This window comes from Protopterus annectens, chromosome 14.part0, assembly GCF_019279795.1.
Source record: "Protopterus annectens isolate FY-2018-M chromosome 14.part0, PAN1.0, whole genome shotgun sequence".
In the NCBI taxonomy this organism is placed as follows: domain Eukaryota; kingdom Metazoa; phylum Chordata; order Ceratodontiformes; family Protopteridae; genus Protopterus; species Protopterus annectens.
The window spans coordinates 56,208,174-56,227,977 of NC_056748.1; positions in this window are offsets into that span (position 1 = coordinate 56,208,174).

Consider the following 19,804-nt stretch of genomic DNA (forward strand, 5'->3'; position numbering starts at 1 on the left):
TGATGACACTGCTCAACTGTGTGGGGATACCAGTAACACTAGTGAGTTCACTGGCCAACTGGTCCCAGGCCTCCACCTTACACTCCGAGCCCTGGAAACTGCACTGCAGCAGCCTGGGTTCATGATTTTTACCAGGAGCTCAACAAAGACCATGAAGTTCTGAGCACCCTATCTCTGCACCTGAAAGTGTGCACCTTCACCATCACCACCTGCCATATCACCAGTTGTTCAAACTCCAAAGACTGTTGCAGAATTCCCACCTATAGTGCCTAATATAGGCTGTTTTCCAGCCCTTACATGTCACTGAGCAACATTCATAAAAGCACTGTGTTGCTTAGCTGTGTGCAAGCCAGATAGGTGCAGGTAAACAGTGCAAAAAGATGCACAACCCAGATTTTAGCTCAGCTTAGCACCATGCAAAATAAAGTAGCCATTAGCATGTTTAAGCAGTGCTCAGCCCAGTGCAGCAGTGCCATATTTCACAAATTTGTTTTTAAAATTAAACATATATAATAAACTTAATTATAGACATCTTATTACTGCTACAGACTCGAACTCAGGACCTACTAAACATTAAACTGTATCTCTACCAATTTAGCTACTTGGATATTATGAAAGCTAGTATACCTTCACATATACTACTTGTCTACCTGTAAGAGTTTCTAAGCACCATGGCACGCCACACAAACCCGCTTAAATAGACCTAGATATAAATAACTAATTACATCTAGTTTCTATTTTTAGATGTCTAGCAACTATCAGCTATGTATGTGCGAGCACCACTCTGCTCTGCGGCACTCTGCACTGTGCAAACAGCAATTAAAAAAAAACAAAGAAAAAATACAAAAATATTTAAAATAATAAAAATACATACTTATGATAATTTATGACATCCGGTTTCTATTTTTAGATGTCTAGCAGATGTCAACTGTCTATATGTGAGTACAGCTTGGCATTGCTGCACTCTGCACCACGCAGCGCAAGCATACAAAAAAATGGGAAAAAAAGAGTTAAAATAAAATATTACACATTTGACTCAATTCACAGTATTTCAACAGTAGCGGGGAGCAGTACAGGTCATCCACAACCATGGGTAACCTCTGCACTTCTCCCTACACTGATTCAATAACCCTGTTCCTATGCTCTCCCTCTGCAGCTTGCCATCATTAATATGCATGCAAAGCTGCTGAGGGGGAACTGTGGCCATGTACATGGATACATTCCATGTAGGCTCTACACGGTGCCTACACAGAGTTTATTAAATCCTGGGAATGGTGTATTTTTATTAATGGTCTGAAGAAGCAGCTATGCCATGAAAGTGCTTATCTGAGTTTTATTTGTTTATAATAAAAGTGATTACTGGTTTTATCCAGCCATGATGGTTAAGTTCTACACATCATCTGCAGCATTTTCTTTTGAGTTACTCAATCTTTACCCACCCTTACTACTTTTTTAGTAAATCAAAATTATCCTTTATCTTGGTATGTGAATTGTGTGGTCATACATATGATACAGGCATGGAGATGGTGTAGCACAAGCCACAAATAGAGGAACTGCATTGTTTTGTCAAACAGGAAGAAGCTATTAAACAAAGCTGGACTTCATACTATGTTCAGCCATACATGTGTGCTATAAATTGTGCTGTGTGGAGACTTGCACAGAAACACAGTACAACTGATGGATGCAAACACATGTACCTGAAAAGGTTTCATTCTTGGATCATCCCTGAACTAGTTAAGGCATTCTTTAATTCTATGAGATAGGGTGGCGAGAAAGACATGCAGTGAAGAGCTAGGAATTTACTCTAAAGAGGTTCTTCTGTGGACAAGTACAGGAGACCCCTAATTTGTATGACATTTTTATGCTCACATACTTTATTCATTCATTCAGCTCTCCATTTATATGCAATTTTAATGGTTGTAGTTTTTATTCATGTATTTGGTCAAATTTCATTCATTTTAGATGTCAAATGCATAAGTAATTAATGGGGAATGTTGAACCAATCACAGTAAAATGGATGTGTATTTAAAATCAGCCTGAATGAGGTCCCAGCAGTTGGCAAGACATGCATTTATTATATTATTAACTCCAATCCTGTTATATTTATTGAAGTAAAAATGGAATCCCGCACAAAGTCTTACTAGAAATAAATAACCTCAGACACTGGACATCATTTAAAATTAAACTGATGATTGTATTCCGGAGTGTTTGAAATAGCTTTGTCATTTGTGTACATACTATATTATTTCCCTTTGATAGACATCTAAATATCACTTACAAAATACAGCAGTGCTGGAAGCAGATATCGCTGTTTGTTGTTCTCATACATTTCTGATTTTTCTAGTGTTTTACATTGCATTTATCAAACAAAGTGATAAAAATGTGAACTTTTCTCTTTGATATTACTAAAAGCTATTATAGGGAGACAGTATATGCACATATTAAAGAGCAGTTTTTTTCACCTGTTATCAGGTGGACTAATTTCTCTTACTTTTTCTTGTTTAATAGTTCATGTGAACAATCATGCATATAAACCTATACTTACTTTTTTAATTGTCTGCAGCTCACCCTGCTCCCAGCTGGCCAGCAACCCCCCCATCCAATTGGTACATTTGTTCACCCTTCACCAGGGAAAGAAGACAACGGACAGAGACTGTCATTAAGGCATTAAGGCAGCCATCAGTGTTTCTTTCTCTTATGGATCCACTAGCCTTTCCCTTGCTAGCTGATATGCATTCACTAATGCTAATAGCCCTGTAATGTCCCATTTCTATAGGATGATGTGCACACTCACTCCAGAAATCAAAGCCCCCCCTGAGAACTACTATTAAAATAGTTTGTCCCTCATCCAAGCAATGTATTGCATTCCACTCATGTTCTCAGTGGGATCTGATGATGCAGCAGACCAGACCACTACCATCCCCAAGTAGGTGATCTCTATGTACCCTTACCCCCCACCCATTCATCTCATCCAGTGACCAGGTCACTACTTGGTCACACATTGTGTGGGTCACAGTCAGAGCTCCATCCTTCTATGCCATGGTGATAGGGCATAGCTATATTCATTTTGCTTCGCAAAACATCTCTAATTTTTGTCAACTGTTTCTCATGTCATTGCTATTATGCACTCTGTATGTAATGTCATGTACCTGGAACTATTCTCCCCAGGTCTCTACTGAAAATGACTATTCTTGATCCAGTGAGACTTTTCTGGTAAACAGATGTCAATAAATAAATACATTTAGAGCTTATGTTCAAAGAACCTAAAGAGAAAATAAGAATTCTGAAATAGTCTTTATAACTTACTCTGTTGAGTTACGTGAAATTATCATATATACTTCCTAAAATAGTTATGTGTGTATATATATATATATATATATATATATATATATATATATATATATATATATATATATATATATTACATTTTGCTGTTGATTTAGGGGTATAAATCCTTATAGTCATCTATCAACTGCTATATATTATCTTAAACCTGAATCTGGTAAAGAAACCAATGTTTGATTAGTTTTAGTTAGTGAAAAATATGTGGTGATGCTTTGCAAAGTCAGAAAACTATCATGTATCTTCCCTTAATGTGGCGTAATAATAGACTTTAGACTGCTACTTATGGAATCCATCTCCAGCAAAAATGTATTCCCCTAAGTAAAACTACAAAATGTATTCTTGCACAAGAACTTAATAACTTTCAATTCATAATATGCATCCTGCAGAAAAAATATTTAATGCATGTTATCACTTAATTTTGTCAGCCTGTTGTTTCTGGGCTTAGGTGTCCGGCATACTCTGTTTACAGTACAAAGTAGACACATTTTAGCATAAAATGCAAAATCATATACCCAAAACTGAGCAAAAATGCTAATCACATTTATACATAAGGCATATAGGATGCAGATATTTGGGAAAGCTAAGCAAAAAAAATTCTAACCACTGAAATTAGCAATATAGGTTTTGATAGGGTTTGATTTCATAATTTTTATGAGGAATGTAGTTGGTAGCAGATTCTGATTTGTTGAGAAAATATTTTACAAGAAGGAAAACAAAAAAATTAAATCCCAAATGCTAACTGAAGAAGAGACTTGGAACATGACATCATTTTGTAAGATGTAAGATGTTTTACAAGTCTTGCGTGACAAACAAAGATGTCATTAAAAGCAAAAACTAACAGTCTGCAACGGTTTGTGATACCAACAAAGTTCTCCGCATTGGCACTTAAGACAGTAAGAGGTAATTTAAATACAGCTGCATTCCCTTGCTATCTCTGCAATGATATAAGACAAATCAGCATGTAAACAGATCTGGGCTTGATGGTGTCTCACAGTAGATTATGAAGTGAAACAGCTCAGATTTCACGTAATTCTGTGCAATTCAGAGTAGCAGGAACATCTGAGTTTTGATTAGAAAGGGTACCTTTCACTACCACTGGAATGAATGTGGTTATTCGTTTGATCTTTAGAGTGAAAGTATGCCTAATTCATGAAAGGTTAGAATTTCGGATCCCCGTGTTTTAAGTAAATGCTCACGTGAAGACTGGTAGAGAAGGGTGAAGGCTGCCAGCCTAGCCAGATAGAATTTTTTAGATAATTCTGTCATTTGTAAATATGAATGTTGAACTACACACTTGTTTTCCTAATTGAAAGAAAATAATGTGAATCACAGGCTTGTTGTCTTAAATGAAAAAAATGCGGTTACAAAAATCTGGCAACTGTGCTCTCTACTGACCCAGTAAAAGCATGTTGTGACCCTTTGATCTAAAGTCGGCTCCAGTCTGTCTAGATGAAGATATTCTTTCTATTGTTTTAACCAAGAGTTAAATTGCTAGATTTAAACATGCAACTGTATTTTTATTGCTCTGTTCATGACCAGCTGCAAGATAACCAAAGGGAGATGTTAAGAATGTAAATGCAGTTAATGTGTAGCCTGGGAACTCTAGGAAAGTGAAAGAATGATTAAAGTTTATCAGAACTGTAATTTCAATTTAAACATAGAGAACCAGAGATTATTAAGCATTTTTGGCTTGATCATCCAACTCACAGCACTCTGCCTGTTTTCTTATGTAAATTATCTTAAACTTGTGTTTTCTTTTAGAAATAGCTAGGACTAGAAAGATTAGACTAAGTGTTTTCCTGTGTTGTCAGAACTATACTACTGAATTATCTTAAGTATTTCTGTGTGATCTCTGAACTCTCTTGACTAGCACTGTGTAGTAGAAAGTATTGTCTTGTGGTTTTAATTATTTATAATTAAATATTTTAAAACCTTTTAACTGTGGCTGGTTTGTGTAGAGATAATTTAAGTTCTTTGGAGTACTTGTATACCTTTGGTAAAATTGTACAAAGCCACTTCTATAGCTTTAGCCCTGGGCTATACTACCAATTGGATAATAATATTGCACAGTAATAATTGTACACCCTTTTAAGGGCCTTTGAGTAGCTGATAATTATTAGCTGGGTGGTGGCAGTAATTACTACCGTATAGTTTGGGTACAAAGGGGCACAGCTGGAGAACCTGTGCCAGCCTTCCCCAGAAGTGTCTGTGTGGTTGTATAAACTCCTATCTCAAAATGTGTGTGTGTCAGCTACTTGGGCAGATACATGAAGCACTGGTTGGACAGAGAGGGTGCTGGAGATTTTAGCTTGCTGAGCTGGATGAGATCTGGACCCTATAGCTAGTGGGGAGTCTTATTGGGAACCTGGAAAGCAAGGGAGCGACCAGCCCCAGACTGACTGTGATCTCTGTGTGCTCTTAAGGTAAATTGCAGTTTACTGTGTGCATTGGCTATCCTTTCCTTATATATGAGACACCCTCCGAGGTGTTAGTGGTGAGGATTGAGGCTCCTTGGTTGCTGGGCCAGGGCACGGGTGTCACATCTCGGTATACTTCTGTTTCTCAATCAGAGAACTGCATGTAGTAGTACAAAGGATAACAGCAAAATATGTTTCTGTATTACTGCTTAAAAGAATTGTACAATTATACTAGACTATTTTTATTTGTAGAATGATAATACCAGAAAACAATGAGTGATATGTATATATAACCCAGATGTGGGGGTGGAAGGGCGTAGCAACATATAGCAGGACCTACTAGAGGACAGACTAATAAGGTATCTGCAGTATGTAGTGATGCTGATTTTTTTATCACCTAACCTTTTGCAGAGACTAAAAGCCATGACTCTAAAACTGTACATACAAAGAGACAGGAAATGACTGACTATCCTGAAGCAGATTAACCCATGAGACAGAAGATGCTATGAACTTGTACTGTCTGCATTTTACATGAAGCTAGATAACAGGCATTAGAATCACAGCTATAACTTTATCCAATAAACAATAACTTTTTTTTTTTGTTCTAAACCCATAGCACCATTAGCAATGGATTTTAGGGTATATTTACGGCATAGTAATGCTCTAAATTCTTAAAGTCTTAAACACACTTATATATGCAGGGCTGGCCTTATGCTGCATAGGCCAACTAGGTGACAACCAAGTGCGCTGTGCTTAGAAGGGCACTCTTTTTTATTTATTTATTTATTTTTTAGAGCAAAAAACATGTAATCTCTTGGATCTGAAAATAAATAAATAAATAAATATAGTGCCTTACATGAAAAAAAATGCAGCTGTGCCACAGTGTGACAAACATGCCAGGGGAAAGGTGCTTCACTTGACTTGACCATTCAAGTAAATGTAGCAATGTCACATTAGGTTATGACCCTGTACAATGCTCAAATGATAGGCATGAAGTGATCTGTGCTGATTGGAGGGGGCCAGTAATAAAAATACAGTGTGCCTTTACTGCTTGGCTGTTCCAAGGGTCAGGAGGAACATTTTGTGTTTTGAATTGTGCACAGCTGAGAGGAGTGGTGTGAGTGGTCTGAGACAGAAGCATTGTGGTCAGTGTCATTATTATTATTACTATCACATTTTTTTGTAATGCTGCCAGTCATCAGCCAGATATTTTACAGCAATATTTATGAGTTTTTGATTTTTGTGGAGCAACTTAGACTACTATAATGTGTGGCAACATCTGTCTGTGGAGTGGGGCTGCAAAGCTGAAACTTCAGCCCTCATGGCTACAACTGGTGGGTAGAGACTGGTCTTACCTCTCAAACGTCCCTGATTTTGACACATTTCTCTCAATCTCGCCTAGTAAAACTGGTAATTTTGGGAGAAAAAGTGATGCATTACAATTAATGACAATAATTAGAGTTATAGACTTCCTTTCCTTCAGAAAATTCATGTTATTCCACATTGTCTTATTTTGTCAACTCATCGTTTTAATAGCACTTAATAATATTTTAAAAAGTGACCCCAATTATTTTTGGATTTGCTCCTGAATCTGCAGGTAAGGAGTTGAGAGTTATGGGACTGGGGTTGTCTGGTTGAAAGTAACTTAGCATTCTTATTGTTTGCTCAATTCTAAGCAGTCACTACTATCTGACTTTTCAGGATTAGTGTATGTTTGAGAAAAGCACGAGGCAGTACTTAACTGACACTTGATATGCACAAACAGCAAGGGTATAATTGCTGGGACTGTCTGTGGAAGAAAGAGATTAGCTGCCTGCTGTTTGTTAATTATTCTGACTTTGAGGGACTAGTGTGATTTATGTGAAGCAACTTGTAACATTTTAATGTCTGGCAATTGTTTGCCTAGAACAAAATGAAATGTATTACATGGACATCCTGTTTTATCACAATACAACATCTGAATCATACATGAATGTGGTTATAGCTGCTTGTTGGGGGGATTGTCTTTATGAAAGAATCTAACACAGTGTAAACAGAGCTGACTATAAGGCACAGACCAGAACAATGCAGGTATAAAATAAAGCGTTTATTCCAATTGAGCACACTGACTGAGCACTTTCATAGGTTCATAGGTTCATAGGTTCATACTAGGCTATCTACCCAAGGGCATTTATAAGCCTATCCCATAGTTATTTGGCTTTCGCCACCCCTTTAGTTTGAAGAAAACTATGCCTATTATTTTGCTGTGCCTCTGTCAAGCAGTGACACTGAAGTAATCCCTGGGGTATATCTGCGATCTCCCATCCATTGGTCAAGATTCCTCTTGAACAAGGCCAGCGAGGTGCTTTGCCTCACATGTAACGGGATTTTGTTCCACAGCATAGGGAGTCTCTGGGTGATGAATCTGTCCCTCCAGCACGTTCTATTAATAACCGTGTCAAGGTTTAAGTCTCCCGCCCTTGTGGTTCTGAGGGATCTAGATTTTTTGAGGTGAAGCATATTCATCAAATCTGGGTTTGACATGGCCTTATATGTCAGGCAGAAAAACTGGTTTCTTCAGAGTACTGTGGTCGACTGGTTCGTCATTTTTTTCTATGTGGATTCCTGTATTGGAGTTGGTGTTTTGATCTATTTATGAAAGAATCTGATCATCTTGTCACTTGTTCACTTTACAGTCACTTCTCAAAGTGATAAAATATGTCACAGAATACCCAAACCTTCTGGGCTTATGGTGGACCAGTGACCCCCACACCACCCCCTCCCACACACACACACACACACACACACACACACACACACACACACACACACACACACACACACACACCAAGGCTAAGTGGATTCTGACAAGGGAAGTAAAGAAGCATTCTATTTATGTATGCCTGACAGCAAATATGTTTTATTTCTTTTTTTTTCAGCTTTGTCCAAGTGAAACATTAGAGGGGTATACATAAGGTGCCTGTCTTATGCAGTTAGAGTTGAGGAGGCATGCTGTATATACAGCACTACTGATCTACTGATCTAACCTGCGTAACCTATAACTAAAACGTTCATCTCTACTTGATTCCCAAGTAGACCATTCTCTATCTGTAAAGCCTAGCACTTGCTCCTACAGTACTTTTCACCTTGATATAGCACTTTTATTATAGATAGTACCCCACCAACCTAAAACCCCTTTCTCGATCACCCACATCCCCCGGAGTCTTTTTTTTTAAGTTTTTTGTCTATTCCTTCTAGCATGTCGAGGGACCAGTTGCTAGTGTCCTCTCCTGCTCAGCTGGTGAACCTGGGAATATTGAGGCAATGTTACAATTGCCTCATGTACACAGACAACCCTCTCCTTCTACCACATAACACAAATACATGCGAGAGATGCAAATATACAGCCAAACTGGAGGCTGAACTCTCTCAACATAGGACTGGCAAGACCAGTCAGGAGGAGAAGGTAACCACACACACCACATATCCAGTCTCACATAGTACTATCACAACTTCAAATCATACACATAAACACACTAAGACATACTCGGAGGCTCTGATCAAAAATCTACCAAAACAACAGAGGCCACCAAAGCAGACACCCAAACAACTACCACCTCAGGACACAACACATGCAACACATAGACCACACAGTCAGTGTGCCAAACAGTCACAGCCCTTAAGGCCAAACACAATGCCAGACACACTCGTCATTGGTGACTCCATAGTCAGACACACTGACGTCCCGCTCACCAGATTGAGTAAGGAGAAGGTCACAGTAAGCTCCCTGTCGGGCTAGAATCCACCACATAACGCAAGCACTCAGGTCTCTCAACAGCAGGTACAAGTACGACTCAGTCATTGTCCATGCTGGTGTAAACGACCTGAGACGCACTCCTTGGACCACATGAAAAGAGACATTGAGGAGCCCTCTGATTATGTAGCCCAGGCAGGTATGACCCTGACCTTGAGCAGTATCCTACCTTCACCAAGAATGATGCCACAATACAGAGATAAAATGATCAGCTTTAATAATTGGCTTAAACTCTGGTGTCATTCAAAGGGGATCCAATGTCTGTCTGCCTGGGATGACATGCTGGACAAGCCATGCTGCTTCAAGGGACGGCTTGCACCTGTCACCCTGGGCTTCCGGATATTGGCAAAGGCTCTTGCCACCCCCATAGTGCCTTTTAGGCAAGGCTCAAAATCTAAACCTACCACCCTAGAACACAAAAAAGGAAGAAAACTAAGGGTAATGCTGCTCAATGCCAGAAGTCTCAACCTCAAGATGCAGGCCCTTCTCAGTATGGAGAACATCGATGTCTGTGCTGTGACTGAAACCTGGTTCAAGGCTCCTGAGAGCACCCCAGCACTATCAGGTTTTACCTCATATCATGCGTTCTGGCCCCAAAATCCGGACAACACCAAGAAAGGAGGGGGGGTGTCCATATTCATCAAGGACACCCACACCTCAAGGTTGGTGGCAACGCACGATGCATCGGAGACCATCCAGGTGCAATTAACCATAGGCAAGACTGCTCTGCAAATTGTAGCATGTTACAGGCCACCCTCTCAAACTCAGGAACCTCACATAGCTTTCCTGAAAACACTGGAGGGGATAAATGTATCTCCAAACACCATCATACTAGGTGACTTCAACTACCCTAATATAGACTGGGATCACTACTCAAGCCCAAACACTCTAGCCCAAAGGTTCCTGGAGTTCATAAACTCAAATGCCATGGAACAACTAGTCACCATCCCCACAAGAGGTGAAAACATACTTGATCTCATCATCACGAATATGGGTTCACAATGTTCAACACCGGAAGTATACCCCTCACTGGTGAGATCAGATCATAAACTAATCTCATTGGAGGTCCTCATCCCGCCCCCACCTGAGACAAAAAAGACCACAGTGAAAAACTTCTCAAAAGCCGACTTCACACTTCTAAAGATTAGTGTGGTCTCCTTTAAGGCCCCTGATTCGCCCGTAAACATTACTCAAACCGCTGAATCACTTACAAATGCCTTCTACCAGCACCTACAGGACTGCATGGATCAGGCAATCCCAAACAAAACAAAGACTCTTTGTACCAAAGGCAAGCGTCCAGTCTGGTGGACCCCAGCCATAAACAAGCTCTACAACAAAAGGAGGAAGCTACTACAAGATAGAGCAAAATCCTTAAAAGGTAAGACACCTTTGATCATCATAAGTAAAAAACTAAGAGCTCTCATAAAATCATCCAAGGCAAACTTTGAGAGAAAAATCGCTAAGGACTCAAAAGACAATCATAAGGCCTTCTTTAGCTATGTTAGAAACCTGGGAGGAAACTCCCAGATATGCTCAGAATTAGTTCAAAATGATGGGAAAATTTCTGAACCTACAGACATTGCCAACATACTGGCTGACAGGTTCAGTGCAAACTTCTCCCCCCCTCCCCCCCAAAAGGAGAGATATCTATACCAGAGGATTGTAGCCCCCCAAACATCTCTAACGCCCAGGTGAAAACTGCTCTCTCCAAGGCGAAAAACACAGCTTCTATGGGACCGGATGGTGTCCCCGGCTGTGTGCTCCACGAACTCAATGAGGAATTAAACCCGCAGTTAGGACAGCTGTTTAATCTTAGCCTCACCTCAGGATATGTACCCAAGGAGTGGCGCACGGCAACTGTGGTCCCACTTCATAAAGGCGGTGCCTCCACCGACCCTGGAAATTACCGTCCCATCAGCTTGAATAGCCTGATCTGCAAAGCCATGGAGAGGATCATAATGGAACTCATAAATAAAGACATAGGGAACTTGCAGACCTTGGATCCAACCCAGTTTGGCTTTGTCAAAGGCAGATCATGCCTTTTAAACTTGGTTGACTTTTTCGAAATAGTAACCAAGGCCATTGATGAGGGAAAGGCAGTACATACAGCCTACCTCGACCTGGCAAAGGCTTTCGACACAATACCCCACTCAGGTATCATTGAAAAACTCATCAGTTTAAATGTAAACCCATACACAGGGGCGGCTCGTGGCATCGGGCTGCCGGACTGCAGCCCCCTCAAAATAAAAAATAGAAAAAAAAAATAGAAAAAAAAATTATTTTTTGAAATTTCACAGTAGTCCCAACTACTGTCGGTCTATGTGCATGCTCAAGGCAGTCCAGCAGTCCCCATAGGGGGACACAAGGAGACGTCTGTGCACTTTTAAAGTGCACAGACTCGCTAGGATTATGGGTCGCATCCGGACTGCAAGAGCAGCAGTCAGGACAGTCTCGTCATCGGGAAGGAGCTTTGGGATCTCGTCAGGCTTTGCTTGGGATCTCGCAGGTCTTTGGAGTATTGCACGGGAAGGATGTACATTAGCTGGATATATTCAGGTAAGTGTATGGTGCTTTTTACCTTTATTTTACAATGTATATACTGGATTGTGTATGGTGCTTATGCTTTACTGGAGTTTGTGTATGGTGCTTATGCTTTACTGGAGTTTGTGTATGGTGCTTATGCTCTACTGGGGGGGGGTGAAAATGCCCCAGGTGCTCATGGTGGTGTGGTAGGGAATACCTCAGCCTTGAACCCTGTACCCTGTATGCAGGTGTTAAAGACTTGAGTTCCCTACCCACCACCATTTGTAAAAAAATTGCAGATTTTTACCTCATATTCGATCTGATCTGTTCCTCATAATATCTGTGGTTTGTAAATGCTGCAATGCTTGATATTTGATGGTGTAGTAGTAGCATTGTTGTCTCACAGCTGCAGGTTCTCGGGTTTGATTCTTGGCTGGGGTTCATTCTTTGTGGGGTCTGTATCTTCTCCCTGTGTTTGTGTGGGTTTGCTTTTGTGTCATCCCATGTTAAAGACATGTCTGCATTATTTCTTCCTGGGCCTCTGCTGAAAATTGTTTATTTGTTCCAAGTCAGACTGTCCTGATTAAAAAATGTTAAATAAAATTGACAAGCATTTGAATTTCAGACTTAAGGGTTTCTGAATGTTTAACTCCTTGCATATTTGATGGTGCAGTAGTAGTATTGTTGCCTCACAGCTATAGGTTTTCTGGTTTGATTCTTGGTTGGGGTGGCTTCTGTGTGGAGTCTGCATCTCCTCCATGTGTTTGTGTGGATTTGCTCTGGTGCCCTGCCATTTTACAAAGACGTGTCTGCAGTTTTAATCCCTGCTGAAAATTGGTTTTGTTCTGTCCGCAGTAAAATTGACCGGCATTTGAATTTCAGACTTCAGGTTTCTGAATGTTTAATTCCTTGCATAATTGATGGTGCAGTGGTAGTATTGTTGCCTCACAGCTATAGGTTTTCTGGTTTGATTCTTGGTTGGGGTGGCTTCTGTGTGGAGTCTGCATCTCCTCCCTGTGTTTGTGTGGATTTGCTCTGGTGCCCTGCCATTTTACAAAGACGTGTCTGCAGTTTTAATCCCTGCGTCTCTGCTGAAAATTGTTTTTGTTCTGTCCACAGTAAAATTGACAGGCATTTGAATTTCAGACTTCAGGTTTCTGAATGTTCAAGTCCTTGCATAATTGATGGTGCAGTGGTAGTATTGTTGCCTCACAGCTATAGGTTTTCTGGTTTGATTCTTGGTTGGGGTGGCTTCTGTGTGGAGTCTGCATCTCCTCCCTGTGTTTGTGTGGATTTGCGCTGGTGCCCTGCCATTTTACAAAGACGTGTCTGCAGTTTTAATCCCTGCGTCTCTGCTGAAAATTGTTTTTGTTCTGTCCGCAGTAAAATTGACAGGCATTTGAATTTCAGACTTCAGGTTTCTGAATGTTTAATTCCTTGCATAATTGATGGTGCAGTGGTAGTATTGTTGCCTCACAGCTATAGGTTTTCTGGTTTGATTCTTGGTTGGGGTGGCTTCTGAGTGGAGTCTGCATCTTCTCCCTGTGTTTGTGTGGATTTGCTCTGGTGCCCTGCCATTTTACAAAGACGTGTCTGCAGTTTTAATCCCTGCGTCTCTGCTGAAAATTGTTTTTGTTCTGTCCGCAGTAAAATTGACAGGCATTTGAATTTCAGACTTCAGGTTTCTGAATGTTTAGTTTCTTGCATAATTGATGGTGCAGTGGTAGTATTGTTGCCTCACAGCTATAGGTTTTCTCGTTTGATTCTTGGTTGGGGTGGCTTCTGTCTGCATCTCCTCCCTGTATTTGTGTGGATTTGCTCTGGTGCCCTGCCATTTTACAAAGACGTGTCTGCAGTATTAATCCCTGCGTCTCTGCTGAAAATTGTTTTTGTTCTGTCCGCAGTAAAATTGACCGGCATTTGAATTTCAAACTTCATGTTCTTCAGAATACATAGTAGCACAACCTTTTTTTTAGCAATTTTCTAAGTTTATAAGATGAATATTTTAAATTTGTCCCTATTTTTGGGACTGTATTCCCCATTATTGGCTTGTCCAGGTTTTGTGCTAAGGTTGACAGCTATGGCAAGAACTGAATTCACTGAATATGTTTGAGGGCTGTATTCCCTCATTACTGGGTTTGTCCAGGTGTTTTGTACTAAGAGGTTGACAGCTATGGTGAGAACTGAATTCACTAAATGATAGCCATTTAAGTTTCAGTCTTCCTCTCTTTACAAAGCAGCTGATGTGGCGTAGTGGTATGTTACTCTGACTGTTTTTTGCTCAGGGACCTTGGCAGTAAAATATATGGTGGCAACACAACATTTTATTCTAGCAACTTTCCAAGATTATACAAGCAATGTTTAATGTGTCCCTGTTTTTGGGCTTTGACCCCCAGTACATTTTGGCTTTTCCAGTTTTCTTGAGCTGCAAGTTGAGATGCAGTTGAGTATTGAGTAGATTTTACAAGGAGCTGAGAGCTGCAGGGGAATAGAACTTTAGTGCTTTTCCTAGTTAATACTATAGCACAACAGGTTGTGTACTTGCTTTTGATGCAGAAGGCTGTGGGTTCTACTCCCACAAGGAGTGGATGCTGCCGTACTGAGAATGTTCTCCTTGGTGAAGATACTAACTATGAGTTCGTTATCAGTTTGCCATCCATTTCCTCTTGCAATATTATTACTAGCTTATCATTTTTTTAATGTAATATAGGCAATTTATTCCTGAGGGGCAACAGACACTTTATTTTTCGATGAAACCATGAAATATAAAGGTGATTGCTAGCAGCAACTGCTTCATTAGTTACAGATTTCTTTAATGTGGAATTATTTAGATGACTGACCAGAGATTGTGCATATTTACTGATAATGGACTGTAGAATTGTGCATATTTACTGATAAAGGTGGACTGTAGAATTGTGCATATTTACTGATAATGGTGGACTATAGAATTGTGCATATTTACTAATAATGGTGGACTGTGGAATTGTGCATATTTACTAATAATGGTGGACTGTAGAATTGTGTATATTTACTAATAATGGTGGACTGTGGAAGTCTGAGTAGACTTTTTTATGATAAATGTTCTCAACTGGGCAGTTCCCATTATGGGTGCATATGGTTTGTTTCATTGCTTACTGGAAAAAATGTTCAAAACAAATTTAAAACACCCTCTAACAAGTGTACTGTATTGTACAAGGAATATAATTTTAGTACAATGAGGAAGGTGTATCAAAGAGCACATGTATGTTTCATATGCAAGGAGCCTATGATTGAAAACAGCCCAAAATTAATCTTTATCTGCCACTGGCAAAATGTATTTTATTTGAATGTGGGTTTCAATGCTGTTTCAATGAATGTGAGTTTCAAGGGCAGAGAAGTTTTAATGCTAAGTTTTCATTGTGAGACTGCATTGCTTTGTTTAACAGATGACTTAGTGTTTGTGCTGTAAAATACAAAATAAAACTTTCAAATGAAGTCCAACTCATCATAGAAGTAAAGCAGTATGCACATTAGTGTTTATGGTAAATGGAGTGAAATAGCCAAGTATAATGATTCATTGGAATGGCTGCAGAGGCTCCATTCAACCATTATTTTGTCAGCAGGGGAAGGGCAGCAAACTCAGACAGGCCCAGCTGAACTATACCTCCCAACTGTCCAGATTTTCAAAGAATGAATAGATTTTTGCTTCTTATTTTTGGTTTGTTGTTCATAAAATTTGTAGTTTTAATTCCTAAATGATTTGCCAGAAGTCACTCAATAATAAGTTTCAGACTTCATAACCTTCAGAAAATGCATGTTAAAGTAAGAGCTGTTCTATCAACTGTCTCAATTTATACAAGAGCAATTTTTAGTACTGTTTATATGTGCCCCCAATATATTTGGCCTTGTTCAGATTTACTGCATTAACAGGTTGAGAGGTACATGCAAATAAATTGCTTTATAGAATTAGGCATAGCCAACCTCTCAACTGTCCCCAATTTTGGCTCAAAATGTTGCTCTTCCCCTTATAATCCCTCCATAAAATAGCAATTTTGGAAGAAAACATGGAGGGTTTACAATTAAGAAATAACTGTAATAATCAAAGTTATAGATTACTTGAAATGCATGTAGATTCTTTTATATTTTGTCAGCTGCTCAAGGTAGCAGTACTAATATTAAAGTGTCCCTTCTTTGACAGGTAGCAGCTGTATTGTGTGTCTATTTTATATTTTTGCATCACATTTTGGTCCATTTTTCATAAAATTGTGTTTTTGGCAAATTAGTGACAAATCACTAAAGACTGAAGTTAGAAAATGACAGACATTTGAGTTTCAGATTTTATACCCTTCAGAAAATTCATACTAATGCAAGACCTATTCTATTATCTTTCTAAGTTTATTAGAGCAATATTTAAAAATTGTGCTTATTGTTGGGCCTTTGTCCCACTTCTGTGTATGGCTTTGTCCAGATTTCTTGCTCTTGAGGTTGAGAGGTATGACAAATGTGTCAGGGCCATCACAGTCAGCCAGAGAGATTTCAAATTGTGACATGCTTGTTGCACCCCACTCCGCCATGTAGTGACTCTGGATGTGTCCAAGCAAGGCAAGGAGTAGTTGTATCTACCTTGGATGGGGAGGACACACTGCATAAGTACTACAGTGGCTTTTCATCTGTCCTTGATTTTGCAGAATGGTCTGGTTTCTGTCATATTTTGTACTGTTGATTTATGCTTATTACTCAGATTTATGCTTATTACTCAAAGTGCCTGTTGCTCTGTGTTTTAAGTAGCAATGCTTTAATGACCATAAGGTAAGCTTGTCTGAGATCGTAAGATGCAAGTAAGCTTTAATAAGCATACTGTTAAAGAATTGCCAACATTGAAAGCCTTTCTGTTGTTGCCATGCAGAGAATACTTGACTAGATAATGTATAAGCCTTGGGTATTAAAGGACAGGATTCCATTATTTTAAAAAGCTCATTACACTTGTTGGAGACTTCCAGTCATCTCTACAGACTTTACCCGTAAACTAAACAGAATGCCAATCATGTGTGGTCCATAACCTGTACAGTAATCCTTTAAGCAATGTATCTTGAGCTTGTTTCTTGTTTGCTTTTCATTTTTACTTTTATCATGTTTTCCCCATGAAACAAGTTGTCAGGCAGCAGGTCTTTTGGATAAGAAACATTTTTACAAGTGGGGGCATCACATAGATTTCTACTTTCAGCATGTTACTTGGTACTTTAATAAAGCTGAACATATTATAATTAGGACTGCAGTGCAAGGAGAAGTGGTTTGAGTTGAGTGCTTCTGGTTTTTCTTATACTTGATTTTGACTGGCATTCCAGTAATGTATTTAAAAGCTAATTTATTTTTTCATGCCTCACAACCTTTTGTTTCCATCTAGATATTAAGTAAGCAGTCATGCAGCCAATGCATTGAAATATTTTTATTCTTCTACACTTATTTTTGTCTTGATTGGACTTTCATAATGATGGTTTGCCACACAGGGCAGCGTATTTAATTAAAGTTAGTTTTTTGTGGTTTTGTGCATAGCTCCTCCCCTTTCTGGTTGACCACACCCCCCTTGACCCCACCCATTCAGCTGTCTCCTGCAGCCCCCCTGTGATTTGAAGTCACCAGCCGCCACTGCCCATACATCACAAGATGGGTTGCAAACTGGCTAAGTGACAGAACCCACAGGGTCAGAGTTGCTGGCGCCATGTCAGACTCAAAGCCTGTCACAAGTGGTGTCCCACAGGGCTCAGTCCTGGGCCCACTCTTGTTCGGCATCTACTTTTCTGAAGTACAAGCAAACACAGGAGGGTTATGGCTGACAAAGTTTGCAGATGACTGCAAACTGGCCATAGTCGAAACACATCTGACACAGATATCCTTCAGAAGGGTCTCACAGAAACGGATAACTGGTGCCAGAGCCATGGCCTAAAGTTAAACGCCAAGAAATGCATAGTCATACCCTTCGGGAAAAACAAGGTTACCCCTATCTACCATATAGGTGGCAATCCACTGAGCACAGAAGAAGTTATCAGGGATCTGGGGACCCAGGTTGACAGTAACCTTTCGTTTGACACTCACGTTGCTAAAGTAGTTAGGAAGACCTTCTACATTGCCCACTTGATCATGAAGGGTTTCACATCTAGATCAAGGGAGGTCATCATCCCCCTGTACTCATCACTCATCAGACCGATGATTGAGTACAATGCCCCATTCGGAATGTATCTGACCCGACACCTGCAGCAGCTGGAAAGGCCCCAAAAGTTCCTCACCAAAAGGATAAAGGGTCTCAAAAATATGTCTTATGCCCGACTGAAAGAACTTCAGCTCTATTCAGTCGCTTACCGCTTGCTCAGAGGTGACCTGTGTCTGACATACAAGGCCATGTCAAACCCAGACTTGATGAACATGCTTCACCTCAAAAAATCTAGATCCCTCAGAACCACAAGGGCGGGAGACTTAAACCTTGACACGGTTATTAATAGGACGTGCTGGAGGGACAGATTCATCACCCAGAGACTCCCTATGCTGTGGAACAAAATCCCGGTACATGTGAGGCAGAGCACCTCACTGGCCTTGTTCAAGAGAAATCTTGACCAATGGATGGGAGATCGCAGATATACCCCAGGGATTACCTCAGTGTCACTGCTTGACAGAGGCACAGCAAAATAATGGGCATAGTTTTCTTCAAACTAAAGGGGTGGCGAAAGCCACAAAATTCTGGGCTAGGCTTATAAATGCCCTTGGGCAGATAGCCTAGTATAAACCTATGAACCTATGAACCTATGAACATATGATAGCAGTGACTTGAAATATGATTGTGGTTATTTGTTCCTTAATTTTCATCCCAATTTAAGATCACACAGGGATACACAGAAAGTGACTACATTTTTAAGGTGGCATAGGGAGGGAAGAATAATTTCCAGATATGATTTATGTATCAACATATGCATTTACCTTCTAGGTTTAGTGTGCATTGTGATGTGATTAACTTTTAGCATTAAACCTTGGATACAGCTAATTTTTCCTTAAAATAAAAAAAGTATGATAGAATTTCTTTTCTTATGCAGCCCATCATTGAATCAAAAGGTTAGAAAAAGCTCACTTCAGAGCAGCAATAACCCCATGGTTTCTGGGGCCTAGTTTTCTAAAGACCCTCAGCGTAATTTAATTATTACAGTGTAGTCTTGGCCAGTTAGTCTGATTTTCTTCCCTTAATCGTGACTTTTGTTCGGACCATCATTGAATGAAACAGTTGTTTAAAAAACTAAAAAACACACTTCAAGTCATATAGAACCTCCATGGTTAATACAGTTATTTCCACTCCAGTTATTACAGTGTAGCCCTGCTCAGTCAGGATGTGCTGCAAAGATTCAGGGAAAAAAACAAAGTTAAAAAGCAAGACTGAATTTATTTCCCTAACCGTGAGTTTTGTTCACTTTTCAGACCAGTATTTGATGTAAAGCTTATTTAAAAAAAAACTATAAAATGCACAACAGAAAAAAAAAGCATCATAGCTTCTTGCAGCCTCCAGCTTAATGCAGTTGTTTCCTACGCAGATGTCAGAGCTCAGTCTTGTCTACTTAAAACATGTTGAATGAATGAATAAATGCAGAAAAAAACTGAAGAGTAATACAAGCTGTGAGAAAAAAGAAGAAAAATGTAATCTGGATGGTGTAGATAGACCAAGATAGGGAGGTGGTGTGTGTGTGTGTGTTTGTGTAATATACACTTA